The sequence below is a fragment of the Manis javanica genome, chromosome 14, assembly GCF_040802235.1.
Source record: "Manis javanica isolate MJ-LG chromosome 14, MJ_LKY, whole genome shotgun sequence".
Classification (NCBI taxonomy): Eukaryota; Metazoa; Chordata; class Mammalia; order Pholidota; family Manidae; genus Manis; species Manis javanica.
Genome location: NC_133169.1, coordinates 82,885,209 through 82,909,296, shown reverse-complemented (window position 1 = coordinate 82,909,296; position 24,088 = coordinate 82,885,209). Strand labels below are relative to the sequence as shown.

The following is a 24,088-nucleotide window of genomic DNA, read 5'->3' as shown; positions in this document are numbered from 1 at the left end:
AAAATCTCCAAGTCACTGACTGGTGAACCCCATGTGTTCCCCTGTTCATTTGCTCACTTTCAGTGGCACTGTGAACCTCATTTTGCCAAGAGTTGCAGCAAAAAATGAATTTCAAACTTGTCCAAAATTTTTACTTTGCATGGGGGAGAAAAATGGTGCATTTGGTCATTCAAGGCATAGCTCTGTAATTAAAAGCAACAAATTTCTAAACTGCTTATGGTTCAGAAATTTGCAAGAACAGAACTATAAAGAAAAGGAAAAAGATATGGGATGGGGGGATAGGAAAGTAAAGGTTAAACAGTTCCATTGGACAAGTGAATAAGGGCCATGTCATTACAAATACCTACACTTCACTGATGTTTATTTTCTCCCAAGAGAAAACTTTATTTTTTAAAGGCTTATCATGAGGGAAATCGCTGACTAAAGGTAAATTTCTTTTCTCAGGCAGAACTCAAATAAGGAGAGATATTGTTATAACATGGTTTCTGTGTGCAATTTCAAAACAAATAGACTTTTGTTTTTACAAACCATTTATTTGGGGGGATTTATTTGAAGAAAAATTTTCCTTTGCAAAGAGAAATTTATAAAAAGCTACATGTGCAGATTACTTGACCCTCTGCCTATCATAACATCTTTACACATCTCAAGGATTTCACATAGTGAAAGGAAAAGAGTAAAGAGGGTTTGAAGGGCAGCCCAGCACGGCTTGCATGGATGGTTGCTTTCCTATGCAGAGCTCAGGAATACATCCATCCCAGAAATATTTGTTTATCATGAAAAAATATTTGAGCCACCAAAATAGGGAATTCTTTTACATTTTGGGGGCAAGTTCTTTTTGCCATCTGGAATTAGGTATTTTAGTGAAGCTTGTATTTTCAAACATTAGATTTTCAATCGTTCTCTGAAACTCAAGCACACAACTGAAGAATCCCACCTTTCCAAAAAATAGAGGTGGAGTGAGACAACAAAAAATGAGAATTCCTATGGAAAAAGGAATCTCTTCTGAAGAGTGAGGCTGAAAAAAATTATCACACTGTATATCTTTCATGGAGTTAAACTAAATAACCTCCAACAGATCTACCAAAAACTGATCAGGTATTTGCTATCTGAAATGATGCACAATTAGAAGTAAAGTAAATATTTAAAACAATCTTGCTACCTACCCAAAAGAAGAATTGGAAAATTAAACATTTACAACCAGGAATCTTGAAATCTCGATTCTTCTACTCTCATACTTTGCAGGGGTACAAAATAATGCAGAGATGGAGTTTCCAACTATTCAAAGATTCCTTCTGCAAATAATATCACAACTTCTAATGTACAAGCCCCGCAAACATAATGATGTATTGGCTAAACGTAAACCCTCTCTGAGTTCCCAGTAAATCTAAATATGTACAAAATTAAAATTGAAACAAGGAACAAGTCTAGTGTTAGTCCTTTCAAAATACTAATTTAATAACTCTCCAAGAAATAGAGTGTTTTAGGAAAGGCAACCCAGATGTCAGCATATAAAATCAAGCTATAAAGTGCCCTTCAAATATATTTCAATCATTTTTAAATATTTACATTTAATAAGGACAAGTTTTTATGGCAAGAGAGAGGTCATTACACTTATCATTAATGGAAAAATGTAGTTTTAATGGCTTGTATATTGATTTGCAAAAGTGAAATAGTAACCTAAAATATGTCATTGTCTTTTTTTCCCTTCTGTTCAGCAATTTGTCGCTTTTGCAAAACCCAAATATGAAATGCTAGATGTGCGGGTGTTAGCGCTGGGGAAGGGAAAGCCGCTGTTCAAAAGTATTCACTCATACATCCTCCCATCTTTTCTCAACGCGTCCAATTATGCTAAACTGAAACCCCAAGTATTTATGCTTTGGGGGATAATTAGAAGAATCTTATCAGACTTTTATAGCCCTCCTTAATGAGGCTATTTATTTGGCAAACATTAACCAGCTGAAGGATTAGTGACACCTTGATATGGACCATATAGAGGCTGCTACCCTCCTGCCTGCCATCCACAAAAGTCTGTCTTATCAGCAGAACACGCTTGGTGCAGGCAAGCTGCAGCTTCTGAAAATTCACCAGGGGTCAGCCTTCTTTAGTGAGAAGTTCTGAGACCAAGGGCCGAGGTAGATTCAGGTTCGGCCGCTCTGTGGCCAGCAACCCTAATGCAACTCCAGGCTGCAGGTTGCTAGGAAGACGTGTAGGGGCAGCAGCCCAAGAACCATCTGGGGGGGTCGTGAGGAAAGTATCAGTGACATTCAGCATGCAGTCACCCCTGGGAAGGACCCAGGCCTCCAAATCCCGGGGGCCTTCATCTTTACAAGGAAATAATATTCTTCAGGGATCTCAGAGAAAAACAGAATAGGTGTTCTCTACTTGTCCATGCCAGCTGGGAAAGCAAGCCAAAGGGCACTGGTCACCTGTCCTAAAATACCCACTCCATGCTAATGCCCTCTTCATTCTGATGCTTTAACATAATCTCAAAGTATTAATTTGATTAAACTGAATTTAAAAAGTGATTTAAGATGCACTCATAAATAAAATATTCTCACCTCTGGCAGGGAGGGCAAAGGGCTTTGAATGTCTGGACTGGGAAGTCCTGACACATTCTGGAACTCTAAGAAGGGCAGACTAGACAAATAAACAAACCATCTGGGCCAGCTTTTCAAAATCCACCAATGTGGAATTCCCACTCCAAGGTTTCTGACTTCACTTTGGGCAAGTGGGCTGGAGGGGACAACCTTGAGGTGGGATGACAGGAGTTAGGTCTGTAAATGACCTTAGGTGGATAAATATTTGTAAAACACTTGGAGAGTTAACAAGCTACACAAGCACCCCGGCTAAAGAGAAAGCCTCCATCCCATCACTTAAGAAATTTTTCAGGGGAGCTAATATTTGAGGCCAATGCCAAACTGTGGCCTGAAGGAGCAGACCCCTACAGGCCCCTGGACAGGCTCTGGGTGCCAGAAGATTCCACAAAGCACGCTCTGTCATGAGTTTGCCCTGAGAAAGAAATTTCTAAACCCGAGTTTCTGCTGTAACTAAGCAGCCCCCTCTCCGTTAGCAAGCCCACCTGTGGGTTCTGTCTTGGAATGTTAGGTAATTGCGCCTTGCTGAAATCCATTGGACCCCCAGAATAATGTGAGGGCAAAATGGCCAGTCTGGGAGGCTGCCACCCCTCCTCCTGAGGCCACGTCTTGACAACATCCAATCCTTGGAAGGGAGGAAGGACTGAGGCTGTTGGCTTGGCCTCAGTCTCTTTGTCTAAGACAGGCACCCTAACCACAAAAACAACTCTTGCAATTGGCACGCGTCCATCACCATAGCAACCAGTGCTTCTAGAAAGGCTAATGCATTGGTTTGGGACTCACAGCCAAATTAAAATTTCCGCAGCTCAGTGTGCTCCTCACTCGTCCCCTGCCCTTCCTCTGGGACCTTCAAGAGCTCAGGCCCTGGGCGACTGGATGACTACATAGCGACGCAGGTCTGCAGCTGCTGGATTCTGCCTAAGGAGTGGCTGCACACTCATGCCCCAAATTCTGAGACAGGTGAGCCTCCCAAAGGCATCGCTGGGTTTCCATAGCAAAGGAATATTTGTTGGGCCAAGGTCTCCCTGAGGGGAAGGGGAATCAGGAAGGGTAGTTTCCCATTTCTATTATGGAAGCAGCTGGGTCAGTCAGTATTCAGGCCTCACGTAGCCAGAGAAGGTCAAGCTGGGTTCTGCTCACAAGGGGCAGTGGACTTGGGAGGCTCATTCATTGACGCTGGGCAGGCTTGGGAGGAGAAAGGCCTTTGGGGCCCCTTCTGTGTAAAAGGACCACACTGCCTGCATGATACTGAACTGCAGATGTTCCCTGGAACCACGGGTTCTGCCAACCACACAAACCAATACCCACAGCTCCTCAAATACCTACTTAGCTTGACTGAGTAGGCACGCTAGTCTCCAAACTGCCCCCATGAGCAATAAGGAAATATCAAGGGTACTCAGGCCTAGCCTTGGGACCATACCTGTGGGGGTTGGCAAGGCCATGAAGAATAGCTAGGTCTAAACCTTGGCCTCTTGGACACGTCTTTGGCTGCGTCAGTCTCATGGGCTGGGTGAGATATCTTTTCCTGACTCTCTGAGTCAGTAACAATTTGCAGTGAGGACCTATTCTGCAAACTAAGAGAGACTGGAGATGGGCTATTAGCTACAGCTCTTTTCATGTGGAATTACTTCTACTGGCACTAATACGCCATCATTTGAAAGCCTTAACCCAAATGGACGGGCGTCCGCCCGAAGCCAGGGCTGCCTGGACTGAGGCAGCCATCTCCATGTGCTAGCTATTACCAGGTTGTTTGGTCCTGTCCCCAGCCGGCATTTGTTGCTGTGCGCTGAGAAACTGCTGTCAGGAAATGTTCTTTTCTAAATTACATAATTAGGGTATCGGGGAGTGTAGCGAAGGCAGATTAGGGGCATCACTTGTTCTTACAGCAAGCTATGATTCAAAGCACATAAGTAAACACTTAAACTATGTGAACATTTAATATTGATTAAACAATGATCTCCAAGACTAAACTCCAAACATAGTAGGTAGAAGGAGCTGGAAGGAGAAAAAACAGAGAGTCGGTGACACAGTGTGCATTGATTTACAGACAAGTGTGGACTTTGACCTGACAGATCAAAATCAGGATTTAGAATAATTATCTAAAATAAAGTCCTAGGGTCCCACCCCTGCAAACTGTTGGTGGGGCTGGGGGCTAACTGGTCAGGGTCGGGGGTCAAGTTCTTCCCTCAGAAAGATCAGCTTCTCACCCACACCCACTTCCAGAAATGGAGACTCAGGCAAAATACCGGCTCAAATTGCATTTCATTTATTGTTTCTAACCAAGGGCCACGGACTTCAACGTGATTAGAAAACGGTACTGATGTTTCCCGTGAAGCGTATCCAGAGGAACTTCAGAAGGAAGTTGTCTGCAAGCACCCACCTCCTCCAAATGGCTTGCCCACTGCTCGGCAGTGCCCTCGGCTACACGTTTGCCCAGAAGCCCAGGCGGGTGGAGGCCCCTTGAGAAACAAAAGCCTGGGCAGGAGACTCAGCAAAGGAGCCACTACTGACCAGTGTGGGCTCTCAGAGCTCCTGGGAGTGGGGCAGGCAGACCCCAGCAGAGTGTGGCCCAGTGAACAGAGAACAGCTCCTGATTCATTTCCGGGAACCATCCACCCAGCTAGTCACAGCGTCTTTGCCAGGCGGAGGCCCAAAAGCCACCTCTGGCCTCCCTGCATGCCGACCTCAGCAGCCCCGTCACTTCCCTTCCTCCCAGCCCGTCTTTCGTGCTTGTTCTCACTTCCCCTCGTGGGCATTCAGGGCAGGAGTCTGCCAGCTGAGAGGAAGAATAAGGGGCTCGGGAGCAAGGTGGGGGAGGGCAGGTAATAAACAAGAGCGCCAATAATAAAAATATTGAGAACTTTTAAAAGCTTACTCCATGCTAAGCATATCAAACTCATTAATCATCACACTGGATCATCACAACAATGCTTTTTGGTAGGGTTTACTATCTATCCCCATTTTTCAGATGATAAAACTGAGGCTCCATAAGTATAATTGGCCCAAATCACACGGCAATTTCATAAATTTTGTTTACTTAACAAACACTTGCATAGCTCTAATTTTGTAGGAGCTGTTCTAAATGTTTTATAAGCAGTCACTGATTAAATCCTCAATGCAACCTTGAGGAATAGGTCTTATTATCTCCGTTTTAAAAGGAACAAACTGAGGCACAGACAGGTTAAGTGACCTGCCCCAGGTCACAGCCAGTACGTAACTAAGCCAAGATCCTCACGTTAGCAGTCTGACTCTGAGGCCCAAGTTCCTAAACTCCCAATGAACCGAGGGCTGTCCTTAGCACAGGAAGGAAACAAAATGCTGGCTACGGGCAAAGCACCCTGGGAGACGGGGCAGCAGTGGCCCTGTGCTGTACGGGGATGGCACTGGTCTGGCACTCAGGCCAGGCTCCAGCTCGGCTGGGTGGTGATCCGCAAAGCACCTCCCCTCCTTGGGCCTCACTTACCACCTGGAACCTAAGGTGCCTGGAGCCCAAGGACTCTCCAGGGTCTCAGACTTGGCCTCTAGGGGACAAACAGGGTACACTGAGTCTGCCGGGAGGCCTCGGCGCCCAGGGCGGGGGTGGCCTGCCTGCTCCTTCCCAGCCCTCCCTCCCCTTGCCTCTTGGGCCAGGCCTGGGAGGACTCTCTACTGGACAGTTTATATTCATTCCCTTCCTCCCCTCTATCCACACAGAGACTTGACTCCCGACTGAACACACAGCCAGCTTGTGTTTTCACGTCTGCCAGCGCTCTGCAGGACCCACAAGTGCAGGATACAAAAGTGAGATACAAAGTAAAAATCCCACAAAATAAGTTTCTTCTCATTTGTATGTTCAAAATACATCTATCCCTCCCATCCACTGCTGTAAACAGCCAAAGAGCTGTGCATGAAGAACATCAGGACACCGTGGGGGTGACAAAGCCCTCGGCCCAGCCCCGGGCCTCCCTCCGTTTGGGGCCGGGCCAGCAGCCCTGCTGCCGTGTGGACCTTCGTGCTCTGCGTGTCCCCTGTGGCTCAGGACCAACCTCCCACACTCGGGCCGTCCCAGGCAACTGGGCTGGGCAGAAGGTTGTCTGCCACACACAGCTATTCACAGACTCCATATATACAATTCGCCTACTTGCTAAAATGGTAGCCCAAAAGACAGTATCTGTGGCACTTTCACGGTCACATGTGAACACACGGAGAGCATTGAAAATTCAGGGTCTCCTGACATGTTCGTTCCCAGCCAAGGTCAAACAAGGTGGCCCTCTGCATCCTGTTTCAGCTCTCATACAGTAAACAAGTGTCCCTGTCACCGTCTGTACAGTGCCATATTTTCCATATTTTTGTGCTTTTTGTGGATTTTGCTGTTTAAAACAGCCCCCCAAGCATGGTGCGAAAGCGCTATCTAGTGTGCCTAAGTGCAGGGTGGCTTATGGAGAAAATACCCATGTTAGACAAGCTTCGTCTGGGCATGAGTTACAGTGCTGTTGGCTGAGTTTAATGTTAAACAGCTATATAAATATATACTAAAGGTGCCTTTAAACACAAGGTTATGTATTGATCGGTGGGCGATTATGCTTGGGACAGGGCTCGCAGGAACGGCACCCTGCATGACCCTCAGAGCAGCGCTTCAGCACTTGCTAATTCAGTGTTGCAGTGACTTTCTAGACTATAACCACCATGAGGTGGACCTGAGAAGGTGGCTTAAGCCTGTGAGGGGACACCAGGTTAAAGGAGATGCGGGGCTACCAGCTGAAGTTGGTGACTCTTCAGGCAGCTCTGTCTCCCAGTCCAGCTTTGGGCCCTGCTACCTTATAGAACCCAGTATTTTTAATCATACTGTTTAAAAGGGTAATACCGGCCACTAACACCAAATGGCCACCAGCCAGAGGCCAGGCACCTGCTAGCCACTTCACGTTTGACACCCAGCACCACATCTAACCCTCTTGCGTCTTGTGGAAACTGGTGGTTACAGGCCTCACGCCTGAGGGAACCCACCTCATCACAGAGAGTGGTCAGTACCTTCAGGCCCCGGGCTCCCCAAGGAGGAGGCTGGGCCTGCCAGGGAGCAGCCAGGGCTCCAGGGAATTTTACACCATTCTCCAGCTCTGAGGTGCACAGCGGAGGATGGAGCAACTGGGGATGCAGCCCAGCCTTGAGACAGTGGCCTGAGAAGGCAGCTGGCCTGTCCCCAAGCTGTACTTCAAGCCGGGCCCCCAAGCCTACCCCCACCAAGCCCCAGCCCACTGCCAGGCAATGTCCCCCTGCTGGCCGCAGCAGGGGCCACATGGACTTCCCCTCCCTGGGTGATAGGGCCCAGGCGACCTGCCCTCTCCACCCCAGCCTGGCATGCTGGAAGGGCCCAGGCGGCAGCCTGCGCTCCAGGGGGCGGCCTGAGCTCCCCTGAGCTGAGACATCCCCGGGCTGCTGTCAGCTTCCCCAGGTGGCCCTGAACCAACACCTCATTTCTCCCACCTCTGGTTTCTCCCATTTGTAAAGGAAAATGAGAACAATCACCCTCCTGCTTCCAAGTCTTCACATCTACTATCTCCTAATTCTAGGAGAGGCACAGCAGAGTCGGCAAAGAGGAGGAAGACGGACTGTTACTGCTGCTGGTAAAATTAGATGGATAAAGTGATACTCCTGGGTGCTCAAAAGAAACGAAGTGACAGCGTTGATCATCTCTTTTTTTTTACCTTTTTCACTAAGGCAGGATAGGCTGCACTGCTCAGATTCGCAGAATATTCCTGCCCCTGAGCTCCCTGTGGAAGGAGGCGCACGAGGCACTCCCTGACCAGCCATGGGTGCCGATCCCTCCAGGGTGCTGGCAGCGCTCCACCCGGGCAGTGAGAGTGAGAACTCAGAAACAGCCCCCTGAAAGGTAAGGGGCGGAGCAGTGGTCCCTCCTCGGGAGGGGCTGAGGGGCAGGAGGAAGGCCAGGACAATTTCCTCCTGCTGTGAGGTGAGAGCTGTGACCCCGGAGTCCCAGTAGCCCCACCCGCCTCTCGGCTGCCCCTGCCGGAAACTGCACGGGGCCCAAGCCTGGACAGCAGGAGTCCAGGTAAGCCACCCCAGGTGCAGAAGTGACCTTGGCTGCAGGAAGTCTGTCTCCCACCTGCAGCTAATTGCAGTGGCTGCAACAGAGCCGACCTAATTACACCAAAGTATGTGGCTCCCACATTCCTAGGCCACCACACACGCTCACATGTCACACAGGAGATGCAGCTCCTGACTCCTGCTCAGGCCCCAGCCCCGCACGGGTTCCACTGAGCCCCCAAAGATGCCCCTACAGCTCCTCTGGAAGCTCTTCGGGGCCGCCCCGGCAGCATTCCCCTCCACACTCCCTTGCCTGCCTCTGAAGCACTTAACCCTCATCTTTGTCTAATGTAAATATTTAATCCTATACATTTAGGATCTGCCTGTCACCTGCCTCCACCCTGTTCTCTCCTCATCCAGATGCTCTGCCAGACCTAAGGGTAAGACTCGGAGGGGCTCCCCACCAGCCTGGCACCCAGCTGACACTTCACAGCCATCCGTGGGGGTGACCATCCCCGCCACTGGTGAGTCATCAGCCTGGGTCCACGTGTGCGCTCCGAGCTTCAGCCGGCTCATCCCAGATGGCTCTGCCAAAACCGACCTCACAGAGCTCCTTAGGATCGACAGCTACCATGGCTCTTGGCAGGTAACAGGTACTCCATGGACATTTATTTAATCGGATTGTGAGCCTTCCACCCTCTGTGCATTAAAGATGGGTCAGGACCTTGTGCATCACAGATGGTTCAGCCTTGAACGTACGAGTACGGCTCCCTCCCGTGCCCACTCTGAGTGAGTTACAGGTCTGCCAGCCCGTTGCTACCTTTCCTGTGACAGAGAATCAGGGGCCTGGCAGGCAGAAGAGAGGAAGGAGCAAACTGGAGCCAAGTTTAGTTGGAGGGGCCCGCCAGGATCAAGAGGAGCTGGGGGTGGGGGTGCACAGGGGAGGGACAGCTGGGCATGGGGGCTGCAGCAGGGTGCAGGGGCGCAGTGTGCAGCTGGGGCACAGCACAGGGACTCTGATCTTCAACTTTCCCTCAAAGGATAATCAAGGGACAACTTTCTAATTACTTTGGGCTGCATGGCTGTGCAGAGACCAGGCCACAGGAGGCCCTAGCCAGGAGGTTTGTCACAACAATTTTCTCTTTCAATGCTCGTGACACCCCTGAGACATATTTTTGTCTCTACTAAACATATGAGGAAACTGAGGTCCAGAAAGGTTAAATAACTTGCCCAAGGCTACACAGCGGGCAAGAGCCAAGCCAGGTCTCCCCCCACATCTGCTGCCTTCTGAGCCTGTGCCCCCAGCCTTTCCACCTGACACCGCTGTTCATTCATCGTCACTGTCCTCTGAAACCCTCAGGGTGAGGAGCCAGTTCCAGGAAATGTAGCTGCATGAGCCCACCTCCCTTCCCTCAGTGAATGGGGTCCTGAGCACCCCCAGAAAGCAGGGGAGCTGGATCCTGGGGGACACATGCAGGAGGGACAGGAGGGCCTGGTACTCCTGCTCTGGCACAACCAGTTCAAGTCAGGCCGACAGAAGGGTGGTGACATCGTTAGGACCAGGAGTGGTGCCCTGAGCAAGGATAGCCATTCTCTGCCCGAGAAGGCTAGGCAAGCTAGGGAGGCTCCTGGAGGGAGGTGATCTTCCTCCACCTGGAAGGATGAGTAGGTCTTAAACAACCAAGATGGGGATCTGGTAAGACTGGCCAAGGTGAGAAAAACCACTGGTTTCCCTGCAGAGGAGGGAGGTCCGTTGGGCCAGTACACGTGGAGAGCCTACAGGCTGAGCTGCAGGGCATGCAGCTGGCAACATAAGCACAGGCCGACTTCCAAGGGCTGATGTGCCTGGCTGAGAAGTCAGCTGTCCTTCCAGAGACGACAGGGAGGGACGTGAAGGGAGAGGGCCGGGCCCTCACAAGGCAGGCTGGTGGGAGCGAGATGCGCAGAGCTGGGCAGGGCCCCACCTGCCCCCAAGCCTAAGTCACCCTGTGGAGCAAGGACACCTCAGGCCCTCCTGAGAGAGGGAGGGCCGAGCAGGAGCCTCCGAACCCAGGCAAATGCTCCTTCCCGCCTTCCAAGAGATTCACCTCAGGGCGGGTCAAGACTGTTTATTTCAGAGTAGAGAGAGTGGTCGCCATATAACTAGAGTACATTCACACCATCTGCACACCCACGTGTGGAGGGTGGCCATAGTTCCCCCAAGAGCCCCACAGGTGGGGCAGCAACCTTCTTCAGTGCCACCTCGCCAGCCTCCCTGGGCCGGCCTCCCCTCCACCGTGCGTCCTCCATAGGCCTGGCGCCTCCACGGGTGCCTGCAGGACCCCAGGGCCACCCATCAGCTCGCCTCTGGTATCTCACTGCCCCACTGCAGACCCTCCCAGCCCTCCCTCTCCCTCCCCTCCCCTGCCTAATGCCTACTTCTTCAGGCCTCAGCCTGGGTGTGGCTCTGAGTACCCTCCCACACCTCAGTGTGGGGCTGTGGGCAAGCGGTCATCAGTTCATCCCTCCATTTCCTGGCTAGCTGACCTCATGAGACTGTGATCCCCGGGCAGGGGCTGGTTTAGCCTCTTCACCCATACCATGCCCCCAGTTCCCAGCCCACCGTCTGTACTTGATAAACAACAGCTGAAGCAACAATCCCACCGCCCCCACCTTCTCAGACACCATTTTCTGACCTCTGGACTGAAGGGCCCCATCTCGTCTCCCAACCAGACTGTCAACCCCCAAGGCATGAGGCCCAGCCTCTCCTGCTTCCCCAGTGCCTGCCTGGGCCGAGGACATTGCTTTACAGAGCAGGCATTCACTAGAGACTCAGTCACAGTGCCCAGGCTGCACACACCAGCCTAGACAGCCCCCGCTCACTCCCACCTGCCCATCTCCCTGGCAGGAACCCTGGCCTTGAGGGGAAAGCACCCCCCAGGGATGGTCCTGCTCTGACCTCACACAGCAAGCCCCTGGTTGTACGGCCAACCACCATCCAGCTCTTCTCACAACCAGCCCAAAGGCCTCTCTTTTGCTCCCCTGGGCACTCGGCAGGCCCACAGTTGGGACCCAGCTCCCTCGTGCCCCGAGACGCCTTTAGCCCCACCTGGCCACGGTTCTGACGCCTTCCCCAGGCTGACACGCTTGCTTCATTTGCCTTCTCGGACCTCAGTTTCTCATCTGTGAATGGATTCAGCACCCCCTTGCACCTCACTGAAGTGAGAAATTATACAGACAACTGATTCAGACAATAAATAGAAGTGGCTGATAATTATACAAAAATAATTTGAGCCTCTCGGGTAATTGAAAATGCAAATTAAAATAAGATAGTCATCTTTTCTCTAGCAGAGCGAGAGATTTAAGCTTCAAACATTTGATACTTGTCGGAGAGAGCAAAGGGAAACAACACTCTCAAATACTATTGGCGGGAATGCAAATTAGTACAAACTAGGTGACTGAGTGAAAGGCATCAGAGGCCTGAAAGACACAAGGCACCTTTTCCATAAACTTAACTTCTAAACACTTAAAGGAACAGTAAGTAGTATGACTGATGCTGGTACAAGGCTGCTCCTCACAGTGTGGTTGATGAGGACTGACAACTCAGAAATCACCTAGGCAACCAAATATACAAGAGGGATTTTTGAAAACTAGAGCACATTCATACCATGGGCTACCATGTAGCCCTCACAAGTGACAGTATAGAATGTGAGTAGCTACCAGGATACACTGGGGTATATACCATGATATGTTGCCAAATGAGAATATGCTACAAAAATGCATCATACTATTTTGTAAGGAAAGAAAGGATGTATACATAGAGAAAAAAAAAACTTCAACATGTTAACAGTGGTTATTGTTCTATTCCAGTTTTTCTAAAGCACAGCATAGAGTACTTATATAGAATAGTATTTCTAAATCAATTGTTCACTGATACAGCCACAGATCAGGAATCAAGATGGGAAAAGCCCACTATTCTCAGCCCCACTCCCACCCCACACCATGTTCACAGGAACTGGCACTAGAAATATACCTTGATCTATGTCCGTATTTCACTCCCCACCCAGCCACCACGCCTTGTTTTGATCCTCAATTGTATCTATTCACTAAGCAATATAACCCACTGTACCCCCAGAACAGATTCCTAATAGCCACCAGCCTATGCCGCTTACAGGAAGTCCCCAGCAACCCCCTGTAGGAGATGGTAGCAGACAACTGCCCTGTGGATAGCGGCTGCTGACCTCAGGCTCCCAGGGAGCCCCAGAGCCACGTGCTAATGAAGATGATATGGTGGAACCAGCTATGGGTATTACCCAGCCAGCAACGACATCCATCTATTAATCACAGCATTAATTCACTTAGGAGCTGATGACTTAATCCATCACACAGAGGCCCTGTAAACACTTCCTCGGATCCTCCCCATTCTCTGAAAATGTGGGGCAGAGGACATGGAGTGGATGCTGACCAGGCTGCTGGCCCCGCCAAGCTCAAGCCCAGGCAGAAAAATGGACAGTGATGCAACACTGGCCACACCTGGCACAATGGTTCACACCTCACACACTGCAGCCCTCAGAGCAGCTTGGCAAGAAGATAGGGAACCCCAGCATCCTCATCTACAAACTGGAGACAGGAAGCAGTTGACCTTCCCAAGGTCACACAGCTGAAACTGAACTGAGAATTGAACTCTGACCCTCCTGCCTCTTCCATGATACCATCTTTCCAAGATGACGGGACTGACTCGGGTCCCCAACCACATGACCCCCAGTCCCCAGAGCTCAAGGAGCCCATGGCACTGGATTCGAAGCTGGATGAAGCGCACAGACCCAGGGCCAATTCCTCTCCCCAGCCCTGCCCCTGCTCACAAATGGAAAAGCCCCTCTAACAGCCTGTGCTAAAGAGGTCATCACGAATCAGGAAGAAAAGAAAGAAACGGCTCACCTGGGCCAGAGGCTGCCCGCCTCCCAGTGTCATCAGAGCACAGAAGCCCTGTCCCAAAGTGTCATGGGGAGGCTTGGGTGCCGCTCTATGGGCTTTGGCCCCTGCTAGTAGGGTAGGCCTGGGTGGGTGGTGCTAGGAGAGAAGAAAGGGGGGCCCACCATGCCGGGCTCTGTGGCTGAAACCACGAAGCAAAATATTTTCATTCATGAGTTCATCCAGCCTAAACACGCATCTAATCCCCAGGAACTGACAGTTCAAATGGCTCACAGGCAGGAGAAAGACAACTTTCAGTTTGAGGCGGAAGGAGCCAGGCTTTACTACTTATCACCCAGTGACCATCAGCAGAGCGGGGGAACTGCCTGGGCCTATCATCTCCAGACCGCTGGAGGGCAGCTCTTAAAGGGCCCAGGGCCCCAGTGCCATAGCAGCCCTCATTCGGCCCACCCTCTTCCTTACCTGGGCCATGGCTGGAGGACAAAGGCCCTTTCTGCTTTGTTGCTGAGCACAGCTTCACTCTCAAGGTGGGTCCTTGCTTGACACGGCAGCATCACTAGCCTGGTGGGGGTGGGGGTAGGGGTCAGGGGGAAGGGGCACAAAAGGGTCCAGATGCACCTTCTGCCCAAACAGACCCCTGGTCTCTGCCAGGAAGGGCCTTCAGATGCCCCGTGGCCATGGAGAAGAGGGAAGGAGGTGGGCAGGGAAGCAAGGGCTCTACAAAGCTGCACTCGGCACCAACCGGGCACAGGCAGTGACCAGCATGCCTGCCTTTCCCCACAAGGCTGGCCGTGAGTTCAAAGCCCCGGGGTGGCCCTGGGCCTTCTCTGGCAGGGCCCACCAGGTGCTCCACCTCCAAGGCAGGTTGACTCGAATAAGGCAGTTCGCCATAGCTCCTTCCTGGGCAGTGTGTTCATACAGTCCAGAATTTGTAACCTCTTCGGGGAGACCAGGTTGCCTTTGGGACTTTGGGTAAACAACAACAAAAAAGCAATCCCCCTTTGGCCCCTGGATGACTGATACTTTTGAGAAAATTATCGGGTACAGCAAGCCAGCCCCTTGAGGAACAATTCTGCATGAAGGCAACACTGGTGCACATTTTCCCATGCGGATGGGGGTGTCTCTTCCCTCCAACTCAGCAGGAGCAAACTGAACGCTTTGGAATTGCGCAGGCCTGCCGGCTCCTCCCTAGCATACTGGGAGCGCTACAGGATAGCGTGGCGAGAAAAACCGAAGCACCCAGATGGGGCATGCAATTTGTACCCAGAGAGAATTCTGCAGTCCTGTGTCCTGCCTGCCCGACTTGGGACCCCAGGCTGCAGCTTTTTTCCTGGGCCCCTCGTTTCCTGTGGGGAGACAGGGAGGGTCTCAAAGAACAGCAGGTGCTTCGAGCCGTTGAGCCCTAGTGTTTACTGTGCCATCAGGTACAGGCATTTCACATGCTCCGTGCTAATCTCACCCTGTAAAGTAAAGCCCATTTTACAGATAGCAAACTGAAGTTCAAAGAGGTGAAGCCCCTGCCCCAGATCACATAGGTAGTAAATGGGCATGTGAGGACACAGCCCAGAGCTCTAAGAACCGTGTGAGCCTAGAGGCAAGATCTAGGCAAGCCCAGGATCTGCTTTCTCCAAAAATTCCTATCTGGCCATTCTCAGGCATCCAGAGAAAATCAGGGGCCTCCAGGGCCTCTAGGAAACAGGTCTCCAGCCTTAGGGAAGGCACAGTGAAAGCCAAACATGGGCCTCTGGGCAGCCCATGCAGCTCCTGCACCCCTCCCCGTCCTGAGCAGCCCTGTCTCGCCCACTCACCTCCCTGCCCTGGCCTCCACCCTGCCACATCACCACTGCCCTTTGCCCATTCAGAACAAGACCTTCTCAGAAGCCCACTCACTCGGAGGCAGCTTACCCAAAAGAAATGATGTCCTGATGCAAACATTTCTGATACCATAACAGGAAATGATTACAAGCTCTGTGAAGGTGACATGCTGAGGCTTTGCCCCAATCTAAGCCCTATAAGAACTTTTGCCTTATCCATGTTTAGAGCCACATTTAAAGGAAAGAACTCTAAATTTGGAATCAGAACCCTAGGTTCTAGTCCCAGCTCTGAATGTGATCTCAGGCAAGTCATCTGCCCGTCTGAGGTTCTGTTTGCTTGTCTGTGAATCGAGAGGACAATCCTATTGGCCTGCCAGTCCATGATGTTGGTGAAAACACTGCCACCAAACAGGACAAGGCTTCCGCTGGTATGTGAGCTTCCGTGACACTGCTGGAAATTGGAGACTGTGTCCTCAGATGCCCTGTCACCCCCAGAGTAGTGTGGTAGTCCTGCCCTCCAAAAGGGAGGTACACCCAGGGCTCACCTCCTCTCCAAAGTGAGTCTCCAGGGGGAAACCTAAGGGCATGATCCCCATGGATTCTTATGGTTCCTGTGGTCACTAGCTGCCTCTGCTCTGGGCTACTGAACCCCGAGATGGGTATTGAACTCATGGGATTAGAGTGCAGCAATGCGGTACAGTGGTCATAAGTAGGGTGTTAACCCAGGCCTGTCCAATTCCAGGGTCCCAGCTCTGCTCCAGAGCGGCTGTGTGACCTTGAGCAAGTTACTTTACCACTCTGAGATTCAGTGGCCTTGTATGTTAAATGAGAATAATAGCGTCTACCTCAGAGGACTCTTGGGAAGACTAAAAATGTGTAAAGGTCTTAGCACAGAGTCTGGCACATGAAACTATTCAATAAATGGTAGGCTCAACCCCATCAAATTATGTAACAGCCTCAGGCCCGAACAAGGGTCAGACAAGGGTCTAGATTAGCATTGTCCAATAGAAATATAACATGAATGACATATACCTTTTAATTTTCTAGAAGCCACTTTTCAAAATGTAAACAGAAACAGGTTAGATTAATCTTATTTTAATTCAAAATATCCTAATATTATCATTTTAATATGTAATAGATAAAAAAAATTATTAGTAGGATTTGTTTACTTATATACTACATCTTTGAACTCTGGAGTGTATTTTATACTTATAGCACATGTCAATTCAGATGCTAGGTTCTCCTCAGAAATACTTGATCAGTACTTAGAGCTTCCAAAATTTACAGTTATAAAAATAAATTCACCTACCCAAGTTGTTTCAAACATACTTAAAAGTTTTCTAATAATTTTTTGAGTCACTGGGTCTGCTTTTTATAGTTTTCTCTCTCCTCCCTTGTAGCAGGTTGTGCTTGTTTTTAAAATTAAGTGTAAATTAATTGAAGGTTTTAAATATTGAAAGTTCAGCTCCTTGGCTCCTTGTCACATTTTAAGTGTTCAAAAGCTTCACACAGCTAGTGGCCAGTGTCTTGGACAATTTGGGTATAGTGCCCCTAGAATAGGAGGTCATAGGGGACTATATATTCAGGGACCCTGTCCCAGCAGAAATGGCCCCTTTGACCAGGCCAGACCATAGCACCACCCAAGAAATGCGATGCCCTTGAGGGCTCTGCACAGACTTCCTCCTCCCACTAAGCCTCCTGTCCCCCTAGCTCCAGAGCGAAAAATGTTCCCTGGGCCACCCTTGTGCCAAATTCACAGCTGCCCTGCCAGGAGAAGTCCCTCAATCCTTTACACAGATGTGCGTCTGTTCACAGCCTAACACTTTGCTCACAAACAACTCTTGGAACATCAAGGCAAAAATGATGAAGATATTTATCAGTTTGCTAACTAGCCTGCTCTTTGAGGACACCAGCCAGTTTTTGGTTGTTTCTGTGTGGATGCCAGAAGTATCTGGATACAAAGAGAAGAAGACAGTGTGCATGTTTGGAGGGGTAGCCTGCCCCTCCGGGAGGAAAGAAGAAACTCTTCAGAAGCAGACCCAAGGACTCAAGAAGTAAAGCTTCTGGGACCATTTAGTACAGGGCAAAGAGTGTGCCTCACCCTCAGAAATCCTAGAAGCCCTAGATCTCAGCCCAAACAGGCATGGCAACACTGTGGAGTTACCACATAAGCTTCTCTCATACACCCTTGCCTTCTCAGAGAATATGGAACACAGTAAAGTAGTATAGAAAGATTTCCATAAAGAAGAGTAAAAGGAAGCTGTGAGCCATCCAGATAACCAGGCATTGCCCCTGTGCCAGAAAACCAAGAAAGATATGACTGTCCGAACAGACTGACATGTCTGCACATGCATCTATTTAAAAACAAACAATAGCAAAAATAAAACAAAGTACATGATACAGGAATCATTTAAATGTGGTTGATAACACTACTCTTGTGCATCCTGGTCTCTGGATACATGATGCATTTATTTGCTTTGTCTTTTCTCTTTGTTTATTTGACTCCCCCAGTGGAATGTAAGCGCCATGCAGGCAGGAGTTTCTATTTCACTCGCTGCTGTATCACCAGTGCCTGGCACTCAGTACAACGGATGGGTAGACAGAGGGATGGATGCACATGCTTCAAGCTACCTCTAAACTCAACTGTTTGGTCATTCAATGATTATTTGTTTTCCCATGGGTCACTCACTCCAGGTTTTGCACTGATCATAGTTTTCATACAGAGAAAGTTCTAGATGTTCAGCTAAAAAAAAATACTATGTATTAATCACTTACCACATCAGGCTCCAAATTATCCCCAGACAGTGTGGTACCTCTCTCTCCAAGCCAGAATCAGAAGGAGTCAACACAGCAAACTCACCGGCACTGAACTCAAGGTCTACGGCTGTCAGCAGCAGGCCCCCATTCCTCCCCAAGGCGGGCTGACAGAACAAACTTGGATGGAGGAGAGAAACAGCCCCAACTCTCCCTGGGCATTCCCTCCTCCCTGCGAGCTGTGAAAAGTTTGCAGCCACAGAACTCCCTGTTTTATCACACAGGAGTCGAGTCAGGGCTTGGCACGCCCATCTGATCTGTATGTGTTGGGTCCAGAAAGTGGAGCTGCAGGTGTACAGCCGCATTTATACCTGTGTTTGATTTCTGCTTTATACGACAAGTAAAATGCTCTCTCTAAAGGCTAGTTGACTGCAGGACACACATTTCCGGATTAACAGCTCTGTTAGAGATGTTTCCAGCAAGCAAATGACCTCTCTGTGATGTCTATAATTATATCCACATAACATATAAATCTCAATACACTTTTAATAAGCAGTTAATACTTTGATATAAAATATTTACATCTCAACCAAATTCATCCTGCATGGAGTGGCCCTGGTTTACCCAGTTTTTAAATCCACTGCCATCAATCAGTCACCCCAGCTAAACAGAGAACTAAGGAGCTAAAGTAAGCCTCTTTCTCACCATAGGCTGATGCCTTTCTAGCCTGGTAGTTTCATATCCCCAAATGCCTCTGCCCATTATTCTCCTGTGAATGGCAGGACCTCCATCATGGCAAAGCCATCCCTCCTAGTACCCTAGCAGCCTGAGAAACCCCATGAATCCTCAACCTTCACTCCAGCTTTGGGCTGATATATTGTGAGGACCCAAGCCAGCTGCCAGGACTTCTAGGATGGGAAGGCGAGTGCAGTCCCTGCAGGACTCACAACAACACAGCCAAGCACCCTCCTTTGAAGTCCAGCTCGAATGTGCCCTCCACTGTGAAACCTTCCTGAGCAGCACGCGCCCCTCCCATCTCCCAGGGCAGCAGGAGCACGGCAGCCAGTCATCCCTGATGCTTCTCTCTCTCATCCACATTCAGTCCAGCAGCAAGTCTTCTTGGCCCTCCCTTCAGATTCACCCTCTTCTCCCAACCCCGCTTGCCACCTCTGCTCTGAGCCATCTCCACCCCAGATCCTGGCAACAGCATCCACACCACCCCATCGTTCTTGGGGCCTCAGAGCCCCCAGAATCATCCTTTCAAGATGTGAAGCACCCCTTACCTCTGTGCTCAATATCCTGCAGTGGCCCCTCATTCCACTCAAAGCTTTTAAGGTGGATTCTCAGACTCCACCCTGGCGCTTCTTCCCCAGCTTTGGGCCATGGACCCTGGCAGTCTGGTGAAGACAGAGGACTCAGTCTTAGAGGAATGCTTACATGCGTAAAAACTACACAGCATTACAAATGAAACCAATCACATGGAAATCGTTCCTTTCTAAATTTTATGATAAATTTAAATGATACATAGTAACCACATTGTTTTTTCATGTGAAACCTTCATAAGAGAGTATATCAATCAGACCTTGATAAAAAAATTTTTTTAAATGTTTAATGATACATGTGCATTAAATCATTAAGATGTTGTGGCTACTATAAATTCAAACTCGTCATGGGAGGAAATGCTTCAAGATATCTGAAATTGTTTTAATGTGTAATAAATATATCTGTAATTTCCATTGGTGATAAAGTCACAGATGGCTCTATATTTCTGTAGGTTATTTGCCTAGAATCATAAACAAAGGGTATGCTTAATTTTAGTTAAAGGTCAATAAGAATAAAGATGTGGTTTCTTCCCATCCAAGCTCAGAGGCCCCATGAACTCTATCTGTGAACCCCTTGGGAGTCCAGGAACACTAGGATAAAACCCCGATTTTATACGCTGTGTGGCCCTCACCTTCTCTCCGCCCACCTACTCATCTCTGCAGTGACCGTGCCACCCCAGGCACTCTGGCCTCTCGCTGCCCCTCAGACGCGTCAAACCCAACCTTGCCTTAGGGTTTGCCCCCATCTCCGTGCGTGATTCTTCACCCCCTTAAAGCCTCTGCTCAAATCTTACCCTCTCATGAGAGGTCCCCCGTCTGCCCCCAACACTTCCGAGACCTCTCTCCCTGCTCCGTGTTTCTGTTACCTTCTCACACACCATCGGCTTATCAGAGGCCTGTGCTCTCCTTCCCTCCTCCCCTTCCCTTTGCTCTGCTTTCTCCTCCTCCCCCCTTTCCTGCTCCTGCTCATTTCTCTCTCCTAGAACGTAAGCTCCTGGAGGACAGGAGGTTCTGTCCAGGTCCTAGAAGGTCCTAGAAGAGGGCCTCACAGATAGTAGGAACGCACATATTTGCTAGATGAAAAATGAATAAATGAATGAATGAATGAATGAATGAATGAACGAACAAACGAACGAACAACAAAAACAAATGACCTCCTTGGTGCTCTCACTCTGGCACTAGCCGGTGCCCTCTAACCCATCCTTTCTCACACCCCAGTCTGATCACCTCAGCCCTCTCCTTCCAGCTGTGAGGAGCCTTCATCACCGCTGGAATGGAGGTGACTTCCTGAGCAGGGCTTGCAAGGCCCCCCACGTGTGAGCCCCTGCCCACCTCTCTAGCTGCATCTCCACCTTGCATCCTGAACAGCCCCATCTCTCTGCACCTACCTCTGTTTGACCATTGCGCTGTTCCATCTGTTTCTGTCCGGTGAGACCCCACCTGGTTCAGTTCCCTCCAGGTCCCTAGCGCCCAGGCCTGGTGCCCAGCTGGTGCCCAGGGACTGCCAGATGGATATGTGAGCAAGTAAACTAGTGGGTGAGCCAGGAGCAGAAGTTGGCCTGGCTGCCATGTAGACAGCAGGCTCACTGACACCAGGCACACGCCCGGGTGGGGCCTGTCACCCTGGCTCCCAACTGAGCATTTCACAGGGACCCACAGAAGCTGGTTCTCAGTTTGAAGAGATAATCCAACTAATAACAGGATTAGTTCAGGCACATCCCCTAAACCATACGCTTGAAACCTCTACCTGGGCAAATGTTTGGCCAGCCTCCCCCAGGATCCCTACCCTCTCCAAACACATGTTCCCCATCATACACAGCTCCTCAGGTCTGCCAAGCCACGCTGGGGCCAGAGACAGGGGCTCAAAGATGAGCAGCCTGCTTCAGGAGGCCCTGGTGGCCCCCGTGCCACAGGTCCTGACTGCACAGCCCTGCCAACTTAGGTGATTATGCTGGCACAGCAGAAGACCCCAAGAGGGCGAACCCCAGTGGCTCTGACCCAACAAGGGACATACAGCAGCACCTGGGGAAGCAGGCTCCAGGACTATGCGAAGCCCACGGGGGCCGTAGGCGCTGTGGTGGCATGTTTCAGTGTCCAACCTCCAGAGGCTGCATCCAAGAGGTGGCAGCCTGGCCAACCCTGGTTCCTGCTGCCTCACAGGCACCCCAATCTCTTACTGGCTGCCTCATAACCATGAACTGACTATAGAAGACTCCGACTCTGGTGGGCTGGCTGCAGAGGAGTCACAGAAAAGGCCTCCAGGGGTGGTGTCAGCCAATGACTGGACAGCAGAGGGAGCTGAAATGTTCAAGGCCAAGGCTGGGGCTGGGGAGAAGCGGCCACAGACACAAGTCACTATGATGAGACAGGACTATCCAACTCCCTCGTTATAGTCCTAATTCTGTCTGGTAAGACCTCAGACAACTTAAACTTTCAGAGCTGTGCTGTCCAATACAGTAGCCCCCAGTCACATGTGGCTATTTTAATTTAAAGGAACATTAAGAAAACTAAACATTTAGCTCATGAGTCATAATAGCCACATTTCAACTGCTTAACAGTCACATGTGCCTAGTGGCTACTGTATGGACAGCACAGAATAGAACATGTCCTTCATTGCAGATGAAGTGAAATAACATACCTGCTGTGAAAAAAAGCCCAGCACAGTGCCTGGCACACAGGAGGTATTCAATACCTTTCACCCTTCCTATAAGCTCTAGTCACTCCTGCAACCTGTCACCACTCATGCCACCTCTTGAAGCCTTCGTGGGTAGCAGCTGCTCCAGCATGCCTCTCTCAGGGTTGGGAGATGGGCATCCTCTGCTCTCCAGTGCCACTTCACTACTGTGATGCCGCCACCCCATTTCACAGACAGAGAAATAGAAGCCCTAAGAGGATTAGAAATGTACTCAAAGTCAGGAAATTGGATGCTTACAAAATCATTGAAAGGGCTAGAAAAATGGGCCATAGAAGGGCCTCCAGGAAAAACGTCCAGCGCCCTACTGAGCCTACCTGCCAATCTGAAGGCAGCAGTGGCTTGTAGAGTGATGGATTCCCAAGGATATCCATGTTTTAAATTCTGGATGTGAATTTTTACATTTCCTGGCAAAGGGGAATGAAGTTAGCAGGTGGAATTAAGTTTGTAAACTGGCTGACTTTAAGATAAGATTAGCCTGGATTATGTGGGTGAGCCCAGTGTAATTACAACCATCCTTAAATGTGGCAGAAGAGTCAGTGTCAGGATGATACTATGTGAGAAAGATACTACCAGTGTTTGCTTTCTTAAAGGGTCCATGAGCCAAGGAATGTGGATGGTCTCTAGCAGCTGGAAAAGGCGAGAAAGTGGACTCGCCCTGAGAACCTCGAGAAGAATGAAACCCTGCTGATACTTGGATTTTAGCCCTCTGGGGTCCATTCCAGATTTCTGGGCTCCAGAACTGTAAGATAATAAGCTTGTGTTATGAGAATTTGTTACAGCAGCCCTAGCTAACTAATACTTATTTTGGTACCAGAGGTGGGAGGGAGGGTCCTCTAATAAATAACTAAAAGAGTGGCACTGACTTTGGAATTGGGCAGTTGCAGAGACTGGAAGTATCTTGAAAAGCATGATAGAAAAAGCCTACATTGGGCTGAACAGACTATTAGTAGAAACATGGATGTTAACAGCTCTGCTAGTAAGGACTCAGAAGGGAAAACCTAAATCACCTTAGAAAATACTGAAATTGCTGTGAACTGACTGTTAGTAGAAATGTAGATGTCAAAGGTGCTGCCAGTGAGGGCTCAGAAGGAAATGAGGAAATGTTAGTGGAAACTGGAACAAAGAGGATCCTTGTTATTTGGTGGCAGAAAACTTAGCAGAATGGTGCCCTGCAGTTATACAGAAAGCAGGACTTGCAAGTGGTGAACATGGATTTTTAGCTGAGGATAATTCCAAGTGTTGAAGGTATAGCCAGGTTGTTTCTTGCTGCTTATAGTAAAATGCAAAAGAAAAACTGAAGGAGGAACTGGTAAATAAGAAAGGACCAGGACTTGATGATTTAAGAAATTCTCAACCTATTCAGATTGCAAGAGACACTAAAATTAAGAGAGTCACTGTCAGGAAAAGCATATTCTATGGTAAAAACTGAGGTTGTGGCTGGACATCCTTGCTAGTACCTCAGAAAGATCAAAAGGTCAAAGTATTCATTCACAAAAAGCTCCCTTTGGAAAAATTAAGTGTGTGACTCATAGATCCCCTCAGCCATCTCAGCAGAAACCTGAAATAAAAATGAGATTATCTAGGAAAGAGCTGGACGAGGAGACCTATGAGGTTCTTGAGAATGTTATACCAGTAGAAACACTGCCAGTTTGCAAGGAAAGGGACAAAGAAGGAATAAAAGATGAAAGAAGGCTGTAAGACCTCCAAAATTCTCCAGGCAAGATAAAACTCCTCAGCTGCAAACACATGCTACCTTTAATAAAAAAGGAAGGATGGCTCAGGATGGAGCCCCGAGCCCAGAGCATAGAGCCAAGAGTTACAGAGGAAGCCTTGAATCCAAATGGAGTTTGCCCAACTGGATTTAAAAAGTGCCTGAGACCAGTAACTTTTCTTTCTTTCCATTTTCTCCCTTTTTGGACACAAAGTTCTGTTCCATCATTGTATTTTTAGAGCAGAGAACCTGTTTACTGAATTTCA

General features: G+C 49.3%; 1 long non-coding RNA gene across 1 annotated transcript in view; it reads right to left on the bottom strand.

Annotated features, from left to right (window-relative positions):
* The window catches only part of LOC140846147 (uncharacterized), a 194,461-nt gene that overhangs the window by 152,897 nt on the left and 17,476 nt on the right, over positions 1-24,088 (bottom strand). The window contains exon 3 of the long non-coding RNA XR_012125067.1: positions 19,378-19,491. This is a non-coding gene — a long non-coding RNA (uncharacterized lncRNA). The remainder of the gene's footprint in view (positions 1-19,377; positions 19,492-24,088) is intronic.